Genomic DNA, 10187 nt, shown 5'->3' on the forward strand with positions numbered 1-10187 from the left:
CGACCGACACTCGACCGCAATTGCCAAAGCAATCATCAGCCACGATCGATCCAATGTCGCCATATCTCACGATCCTGTGATGCAACAGGATCGTGAGATGTGGCGCGCGCCGTTACTCGGGACCGAATTCATAATTCCATCTCCGCGGTGGACATCCTCTAGGGCGCGTTTTCCTGGCTTCGACCGCCACTCCATCACTGTTCTTGACCAGAGGTCATCGTCCCTTCAAGCTATCACCGAAAGCCATGCCTGTCCAGTCACAAGCCTGCCATGCTCCCTCGAACGTGGAAACGCAATCTCACACAAACACAACACACAAAGTACTGGGGCACTTTCAGCGGTGGAAGGCTTGTAGCGTTATTGATATGCGTTATGTGTTGTGTGCACTAAATACATAAATCAGGACGTTTAAACAAAAACAAAATACACCAATGGCACCACCAAAAATCCAAACCCAATTTTTTTTCTGAATCGCCCTATCCAATACTACAGCAGCTGGACAGGGTGGTCCAAATTTACTGTGACACCCCAATTAATTGACCCCTTACATTTTTTTTTATCGTGTGCATATTAATTTCTTCGTGAAATAAACTTTACTTTCAAAAAGATTACGTGTTCAAGAAGTAAATGTGAGTCACAATACATCTGGACCACCTTGTAGAGGAGGGAGGGAAACGGTCTGTGGCCCAGCCTGGAGATGCGGATAATGGTTACACGTCAGCATGTAAATTCTTGAGCTTAATAATAATGATACATCTATTGATAACGCATACATTCTTTTTTTCAACGAAACGCCAATGTCCAGTCGCGACGGCCGACCAACCAGAGCTTTGGGAGTGCGATTTGAATAAAAAAACTTCTTCCAAAATTTCCATTCTTATTCATATATTACTAAATACTTATTTATATTGGAAAGGCACACTGATTCTAGGATATTTTTTTTCAGGAGGGTCCTAATGCATTGGGGTTTTTTTTCGTTTATTATATGCGTCGGAGGGAACCTTAGCACCCGGCGAAAACCCACACGCTCGCGTGAGGAGGTAACACCCGTACAGATGGAAACAGACGGTGATTAGTCTACTTGCTGCACTGCCTTCTCATGGCGAGCCAGGGTTATGGCACATCCTCGGCGCCCACGGGAAGGGAGTTTCACAACGTTAATCGGATCCACCAACCCTTACCAACTCCACAGTGCTGGATGATTACAGGCCACATGCATAGCGCCCATATAAAGGACATGGTATACCCGCCCCTCCACGTGATTTCGAGGACAGCGATTTCCGCAAACGTCAACAGTCACAGCCGACGGGGCAGGTGAGCCTTGGTGCAGTGTGTTTGCGTCGCGTGGCAGAGGCTCGGCGTGCGTCTATGTGGTCGAGCATGTGATCGAGCTTCGATCAAGCATTGATCGAGCAGTGATCGAGCTATGGTCAAGCATTGATCGACCTTAGGATCATTTACTGCTGAAAATCGTTATCGTTTCTGACCTTTCCTGTTCCACTTTTCCTTATTTGGGCAAGAACACCCCCTCCCCCTTATATGGGACAATCCATAGCCAAGTCCTCCATGTATGGGCCTGTAATGTAACAATTTATCATGAATTCTGTCGCAGGATTCACATTGTCCGATTTACAGCGCCAACGCAGAAGATCCCTTTGGACTTGATCTTCCACGGAGATCATGGTCCACCCTAAAGCGCATCCGCACAAACCATCGCAGTAGATGCGCATAACCGATGCACAAATTTATTATTAAAAAAACTGTCCAGCGTGTCACTGGGGTCATCCATAACAGACAACATATAACGACGCAACGTCCGATCCACAAATACGAAGGAGACATCTCCAGCGATACAACTCCGCTTGCTCCCGACGCGGTCATCTTGGCTTGACCACTTTAATGTCGTGCCATTGTGGCCGTTTCTCTGCATCTAACACACCATCAGCAGCCCGAATACGAAAGGAAGAAAGAAGAAGAAGCGCCACTCTGCCGCGGGGTTCGTTGCGAGACCGCGAACTTCCCCGGCCGAGCGAGGCAGGGGAGGGAGCGAGGCAGGGGAGGGAGCGAGGCAGGGGAGGGAGCGAGGCAGGGGAGGGAGCGAGGCAGGGGAGGGAGCGAGGCAGGGGAGGGAGCGAGGCAGGGGAGGGAGCGAGGCAGGGGAGGGAGCAAGGCAGGGGAGGGAGCGAGCGAGCGGCTTTCGCCACCGTTGTCGAGATTTACGCGCGGCTCCATCGCTGCGCGGCGCGGAGGGAGGACGACTCCACGCTGAGCCGCGACCTCACAGCGCCTGGCCCCGTGCCAGCCCCATCACCACCACCGGTTGTCTAATTACTTAACGGGCTGGCAGGCTGACCAGCTGGCCCATGGCTCACACACTTACGTGCGCACCCACGCACGCACGCGTACGTATATATTCGAAACGTACACAACCAAAGATCCCCGTATAGCATTTAGCAGGCTGTTGGGGCAAGCGCTGTTAGCGAGCACCTATTATGAAGGCCGACACGACACACGAGGGAGGGTTATTGGTCAGCACCACGCCCGGCCGCCTTTGTCTCCCCAGTAGAAATGTTTACACATTGCACGAAGGTACGGTAATCATTTGAGGCTGAGTCGACCAAGGAGAGGCTTCATATAATCGTCACTGGTATTGGCCATCAGCTGCTTTGTGGACCTATGCGGCGCGTAAAAGCTGCTACTGTTCTCCATTCTGATTGCGACATTTCGTTATAGCTCACTCATACTGGTAGGAACGAAGTTGTAAACTGAGTGTACCAGCCTGCAATAGATTAATGTGTCCGTCCGTCCGTCCCCTTTCAATACTTTAACGAAGTGAAATCTCGTGCTGTTGGGTGTAAAATCAGCAATAGACAGCGCAGAGACTTGTCCTACCAGCCCACCCTGCAGGGACCTGTTTATATTCCACGAGCATAAGGAGCGGTGGCGCCGTGGTTAGCGCACTGCGCTATGAGCCCGTCGACTCGAGTTCCGAACCGTGCCTGCCTCCTTCACCAAACCCGCACTGACCAGCATAATGAAGTATGGTCAAATATCCCCCCTGACCAACACGGCAATGGGAGGCCTTCTAGCAGCGGAGAGGCTTGTTAAGTGCCTGTAAATATTCTAATTATTATGATTGGGTCTCTACGCCTTTGATAGGCAGTGTAGTTCGGGGGACAATGTCCGTACATTCCAAGCACGCTCACGATGCGTGCCCAGTGTTTAAGCTCAAGAGCGCACTGTGAATTGTTGTGATAACGCTGTCAAGCGGTGTAAATGCTGTGTTTTATTTATTTAAACCAGGTGCGAGCCCCAATGGAGACCTGGGTACCAGGGTAATACAGTGAATATGTAAATAAACAGCGAAGCACATGTGACATTATAAATCTGACATTGTTCCACGCGGTAGAGTGGCGGCGCAGTGCTTCGTAAACTGGGCAATGAACCTGACGCCCTTAGCTGGATTCCCAAACACGGCTATCAGCAGGTAGCCAGTCTTGACCAACAAAGTGAAAAAGTGCTGCATGGTCAAACATTCCCCGTGAGTGGCACACCATGCGGAGGCCTCTATCCAGCAGTGGGTCGACAACGGAATACAAATTGTAATTTACTGAACGTTGCTGGCTATATGTTCAAATAAATTAAAGTGAATTAACCTAAACTGGCAAATGATGGCTGTGAACTCAACAGAACAAACATTGGCATGGGTGATGGGAGGCCACAGCGCCACCGATTTGGTCTAAAAATCACAGCGAGGTCACCATGAGGTGTGTGTGGCGTGTTAGGAAGAAACTTCGTGATTTCACTGGCTTCCACCCCCTCTCCTTTCCTCCCACTTGACTCTCCACCCCACACACACAGAGGCATAAAGAAACTGGAGCAAAGTCGCAGCTTTCCTACCGCACAATGACAGCGAAGAGAGAATTAAACAAAAAAATCCCGCACAACGTCAATTGGAAAATAATGTGTTCTCGACAGGGGGCTGATATTCTCGTGACTGGGAATAGGATTTATGAAGGAAATTCTGTGTACTACATGAGGCATATCAGCGCAAGCCGGCATGTTTAAGAGATTTTACGGCTTCGCTAGGCAGCATTCGCGAAGCCATTTGGGGATGTACGGCAATTGTGCGGCATAATTAACTTTCCTTGAAATTTCCACACAGCCACTTCAAAGGGCAAGAGTGAGCGCCGGACAGCGGAGCCAGTTTTTTTTTTTACTCTCGCTCAATAAATACGACAAAACCACATGTCCAGGCATAGCGGCGCTGCGCTCCAGAAATTATCAGCTCCTTTAAATACGCATCGTGCTTCGTCGTCGTTGATTATACTGCCGCCGCTGGCTCGCGGGCCATCTCGCTCGCGCGCTCCGGCTGCTCGGATCGCGCGAGCCCCACGTGGCGGTCGCCACCCGTGGGGGGCGTTCCCTTTGCACCACCTTTGGCTGCCAATTCCTTCTCCAGACGCGTCCATCGGTTATCAGCCTGCCTCGCGATGTGTCCTGCACAAGTCCGCTTAACGTTTGTTGCCGGTCAACAATATGTTTCGAATCTGCATTCAGCCTGTGCTCCTAATATTCCTCGTTTTGTTTGTTAGTGGAATTCCCAGCATGCATGGCTTACGTGCTTATTTGTATACGTTAACGCTTTTGTTAAATGCCATATGTCTTTGCCCATGTTTCCAATCTATAGGTCATAGAAAACACGATGCACCAATTAGAAACGTTGTTATTTTGGCATATTGGTATGCTGCTTTTCATTACGAAGTTTAGTTTTATAAAAGGCATTCCAACCTGATCTGGCTCACCATGATAATTATATTCAAGCTTGAAATTATATGCCCTGGTTATACTAACTCTCTTGTGCTTTCCAGTTGTATTGCTCCAGAAATTATTTCCTGCCCAGTGGTCAAGAATTTTTCTTAAAATAAAAATTTGGAAATATTTCCTCGAGTTCATTACCGGTCGTTATAGTAACGAAGCGACTGGAAAATCTGAAATGGTTAAAACTCACCCTTCATCTGTTTGTCTTCATTTCCGCAATTCAGTTTCCGTAACAATATCTCCGAGTGCCACTGCGCCTTAGCTTTTAGTTTCTGAGTCACGGACAGATATTTTGCTTGTCAGTACCGTCTGAGGTGGCATCACTTTCAGTGGTTCCAATTCTGTGTGTGGCCAACAACAATTAATTGTGTAGAACAAATCATTCACTCTTATTCGACATATAAATAAATCGATGACTAAACTTGTGCTACCTTCCGTTGGTACCAATTTCTACTCCGGCCCACGGATTGTTTTGTGTGAGAACAAACTCCTCGCCTGACTCTCATTCTTATTGTCTTACTTTCCTTATACAATCTTAGCTGTTGCTACTCTATGAATGATTGTGATCATTTCTGTTTTGAAATTGTTTTATCGAGGCTTTGTGAAAGCGGTGAATGTCTGCTTCAGTTTCCACTGAATCGAATGCCTTTTTCATAAGCCGACAATAATCATCAGTTTTTATATCGCGTCATTCACAACGCCGCACAATTCCGCAACACGCGGGGGACAAGTTCGAAACGTTTTCAGCCAATTAATGACGAGTGCTTGTTGTGTGGGAGGAAACTGGAGCACCCGGACAAATACGCTTACTGCATCGCGCGCTTTCAGATGTGCTTCCGCGGACATCTGAAACGCTCTTCATTCCGATATTAGGAAGCCACTTTTAAATAATCTCGATTTAAAACTAATTTCTTAAGAAATGCTTTTTGTGTTCAGTTTGTTGCCCTTCCCCCCCCTCCCCCCGCACCTACAATTAGCAGGGTTGGCTACGTACGGTGCGAAAGAAGTTCAACATACATACGTGCGTACAAAACTCCACGTGTGCGAGGGGGGAACATTCTATCCCATATAGGTGGAATTAGCTACTCAGTAAATAGTCCCTCGGTTAACAGTGACATCGGTTAACAGTGACATCGGTTAACAGTGACATCGGTTAACGCATTGCCTCCCATCAGACCCCATTGTTTTGACAAACGTTCATTCTAGATTTGAAGTTTTCGTGACTGCAAGGATCCATAATCTTAGGTTCTTTCGGTAAAGTCACGTAGGTAAAAAATAAATTAAATCACGACGTTAACATCTTGATTAACAGTAATGTTTACGTTTTGCACGCGGCCGCCAATTTCGGCCAATCCGAGCGCTCATTAGTGGGCTGAGCCATGACCTCCGCCAATCACGTAATTCCTACCGTTCGATTAACAGTTATTTCGGTTAACAGTAGTTTTCGTGGAACGGATTAAAAATGTTAACCGAGGTCTATTGCAATATCTAATCAATCGTTTGGATGTGGTCAGTGGGAAATAAACATATTTTTTTTCTAAATTCAGCTAGCTCTTCTGGTTGATTGGCCTCTAGATGGACGAGCGTTGGATTTATCTGACGTCCGTGAACCGTTGAAGAATGTGTGATCAGATGTTGAATGTGTTTGCGAACTTTCATACCAGTGTTGTCTCCCTATTCGAATGCAAGAACGTCCGAGGCATCGTTCTTCAAGTGAGACGTTTAATTTCGGACGTTTTCCCTATTTTCATCCTGCAAAAGGCAGCTCTTACCTCTTCAGGTGTGACATCTGGAACCTCTTCCCTCCTCAACTGAAAAAATGTGTTTCTTCCAATAAAATATATTTTTTTGTCTATGAAGATCTGCGTAAAATTCCTCTACTAGTTTTACGATTCTGTCTCTATTATGCATGCATTATGTATGGTTCCATTGAAGAGGTCCTGGGTCTCCCCTAGGTCTACTCAGTCTCAAATGAGTACCTGGTGCGATGTGTAAAAACATCGCCACTAGGGAGACAAAGGTGGCCGGGAGTGGTGCTGGCCACCCTCACTCTCATATTCCGTGTCGGCCTTCATAAACTAAACTTTTTATTTTATTTTACCAGGTAAGGCCCACTAAGCTATTTAGCTATTTTTTAGAAGCGACCAGGCCACAAATGATAGCTCAACGAAGTGGCTTATCACGTGGAAATTTATAGCAGCCAAATACTTTAAACGCACGTTTCTAAATGTTGCGGAGGGAAAAAAATCTGAAGGACCCGGAGAAAAATCCACGGCGACCACGGGGAAAACGTGCAGACTCCATATAGACAGGCGTCGGGGTCGGGATCGGGATCGAACCCACAACCTCCTGTATACCAGGCGAGGTAGTTAACATTTCGCCACCTCGGCGCCAACAGCACTTGCCCCAACAGTCTGTTAACGCTGTACGGGAGATCTTTATCTTTGTCCATCTGGTTCTGTAAGGGCTATTCTGGTGCAATGTATCAATCGCCAACTTCTTTTCTTGCTGCTTCCATTCCCCTCTTGCTTGTTAGGCCATGTCGAAATATCATTTTCAGGATATATTATTGAAAATTTATTTTTAGAAAATATGTAAATGCACCTGTTTGCTTTACAAAAAGAGATTGCACGCACGGTTAATCATTTTACCCCCAACATGGAATAACAACCAGTATTGAAAAGAATATGACATACTGGTACCTTGCAAAATTCGCTAAATTAATATCAATCGACGTCCGCAAATAGCCAGAAGCCATCTGTCACCGTGTTTCACTGAGAGACAGGAAGAGCAACGCGTGGATTGGAGAACGCACGCAAAGTCGGAGAGGTCTTTGTTCCCGTTACCGTGCCATGAGATGGCGACTTTGGCCGAGATCCATGGAAAGTGGCAGCCAGAGGAGTCAAACGCCACGCGAGAGTCACGTTCGCCTCGGGAGATTGAGCGTCGAAATCATCCCGCGTGCAGGATCACGATGTAAATCAGCCCGCGTGCAGGATCAGGATGGAAATCAGCCCGCGTGCAGGATCACGATGGATCGTTGGCGTCGCAAGCTGCGCGAGAAGAGGCGGCGGTTTGGGGAGGTCTGCATCCAGCAGCGGAGAGGTCATGGCTGCTGCTGATGATGATAATGATGATGATGAATAAGACGATATGCTGTCATGATTGAGTCACCCAGTTAACAACACGGAATGGGTTTGTTATAGAAACTACGTAAAGTAAGTCATAACATGCTCCGGTCTCAAATTATCTTTGCCATTCCTGTCAGCCCAAGCGAATCAAATAGGCAATAACAAAGTGCTGCCCCATTAAATGTTGCTTCTGACTGACCTCTCTTTATTTTATTTTGCTTTTGGGTGGGGGGAGGGGAGGAAAAGCCGCCGATATCGCTCGGCTTTGATGTTGAAATTGTGTAAACTTTCTTTGTCAACGGACTTAGAGAGCACCTGCTGCTAGCCGACATGGGGGCCCGCGGAGCAGAGGGTCAATTCCTATCCGGTGATCGAGCGATTATCGCAAACCAAACCAAATCCACAGCTTTAAAAAAAATATATACACACAGCTACGATATTACTTAATCGTGTATCTGACATTCGCATGCGGAAATTAGTTTAGTTTTGTCCGGCGGGAGGCGGTGGCGTGGGGCGGGAGCGATAACAGCCTCGCAATGATGAATAGCGCCGTTTAAGAATTCAAAAACCTCTACGGCTTAATTACACACCAATTACATTTATTACGAGGGCTAAAGCCGAGATGCGTAGAGTCAGCGACGGGAGACAGAAACATTGCGCACCAAACGGGGGGTGAGATTTAAAGCCGCGGTTAGCCCCGCTCGGATCGAGCATTCTGCACGGGCCAGCAGCGAAACACCGCAAGAGAGCCGAGGAAACCCTCAAGTGGCGTGCGTTTCGCCGCAACCCCCACAGCCCCCCCCCCCCAGCACACCCCCCCCTCTAGCCCCCCATCCCCCCCCACCGGTTCTGTCGGAGAGGAACGCCGGTCAAAAAAGTCGACTTCTGGGGCACCTCGCGAATTATGCGGCTAGCGCTCCGCTACCCCCCCCCCCGCCGCTTTTCTTTCAATCACACGGCCCTCTTCCATCAATAGACACTGGTGGTGGGAGGGGGGGTCCCAGTGGTGGGGGAGGGGTCCCGGTGGGGGGGGGGGGGGTCCCGTACAACAAGCGCCGCTTGAACCAGGAAAACATCGGGGGCGTCGGTGCAACGCCGTGGCATTTCACAAATATCTGCGGCGCGACTCCTCCACGCGGCGGCTCACGCTCATTGGATTCTGCCGCCATGCGAGGGCATTCGCAGCACGTCGGCCGTGGCACGCGGCGAGTTTTTCAAACTGCCGAGCACGTGCCCCGAAGTGACTGCAGATTTAAAGAAAAAAAAAACAAGGGCTTTTGTTTGCAAGAGCCCGTCAAAGGTTACGCGCGTTCTACCAGGAGCTCGGCGATTGCGCCAGGCTTGTCGTCGAGCCCAAACGATGGCACGGCGAGACAAAATATGACAATTTTTTTTAAATGCCTCACCACTGAAATGTGAGATCGAGGAGATTGCTAGTATTGTTATTGTTATCGCCGGTGTTGTAGGTATTAACGTGAAGGAATGTAGCTTCCCTAAGAGTTGCCCAATAAGCGTTACAAAAAAAATCGGCATAAAAAACTGCGTTTTAAATGACGTCTCGCGTGAAGAAACGGAGGATCGCGGTAACGTATTAAAATTAATTTGCCTTCGCAGGTCATTCTGTAAGACGTTTCTGGAGGAACGCCGCTCTTGTGAGGTTGCGTGATCTTCAGGTGTGTTAGGAAAACCAAATCCGACACGAAGCCGAGAACCGTTTTTGCAACAACAAATTCAAAAGTTCAACAAATTTAATTAACGTTGCACGGTTACCCGCGGTTGTAATTCATAACAGCGGCTGATTAATGCGTGATTTCGCCATTGCTTCCACGACCCTGCCTGCAGCTACTACAACGGTACAATGTTATTATTTAGAACAAATCCGCCGGCTTCCAATCGGACTCTGCCATCTTCCATCACTCAGCAGGCTGACAAGGGATTTGTTCTGACTTCTGATTCCTATCAGTTCTCATCTTACCATGAAGAGGGCTGGAATGCGTGGTTTTTTTTTTCTCTCTTTTCTAGGAGGGAGCTTTCAGCAGCCAGCTTCATGCACGACCACCGGATTCTACGAAAAAGTGTTGGACGTCATGCGAAAAATCACGACCGCACATTTTTAGATGATTAGTTTCATATTTATCGCCGACGTACCCCGCTTCTGATGTGCGTACATTGTACATGATATGCCATTGTTTGTATATAGATATGTTCAATCAATAGGGGGGGGGGTTGTCTTAC

The sequence above is a fragment of the Petromyzon marinus genome, chromosome 11 (assembly GCF_048934315.1).
Source record: "Petromyzon marinus isolate PM22_M1 ecotype Great Lakes invasive population chromosome 11, UKy_Petmar_22M1.pri1.0, whole genome shotgun sequence".
Taxonomy (NCBI): domain Eukaryota; kingdom Metazoa; phylum Chordata; class Hyperoartia; order Petromyzontiformes; family Petromyzontidae; genus Petromyzon; species Petromyzon marinus.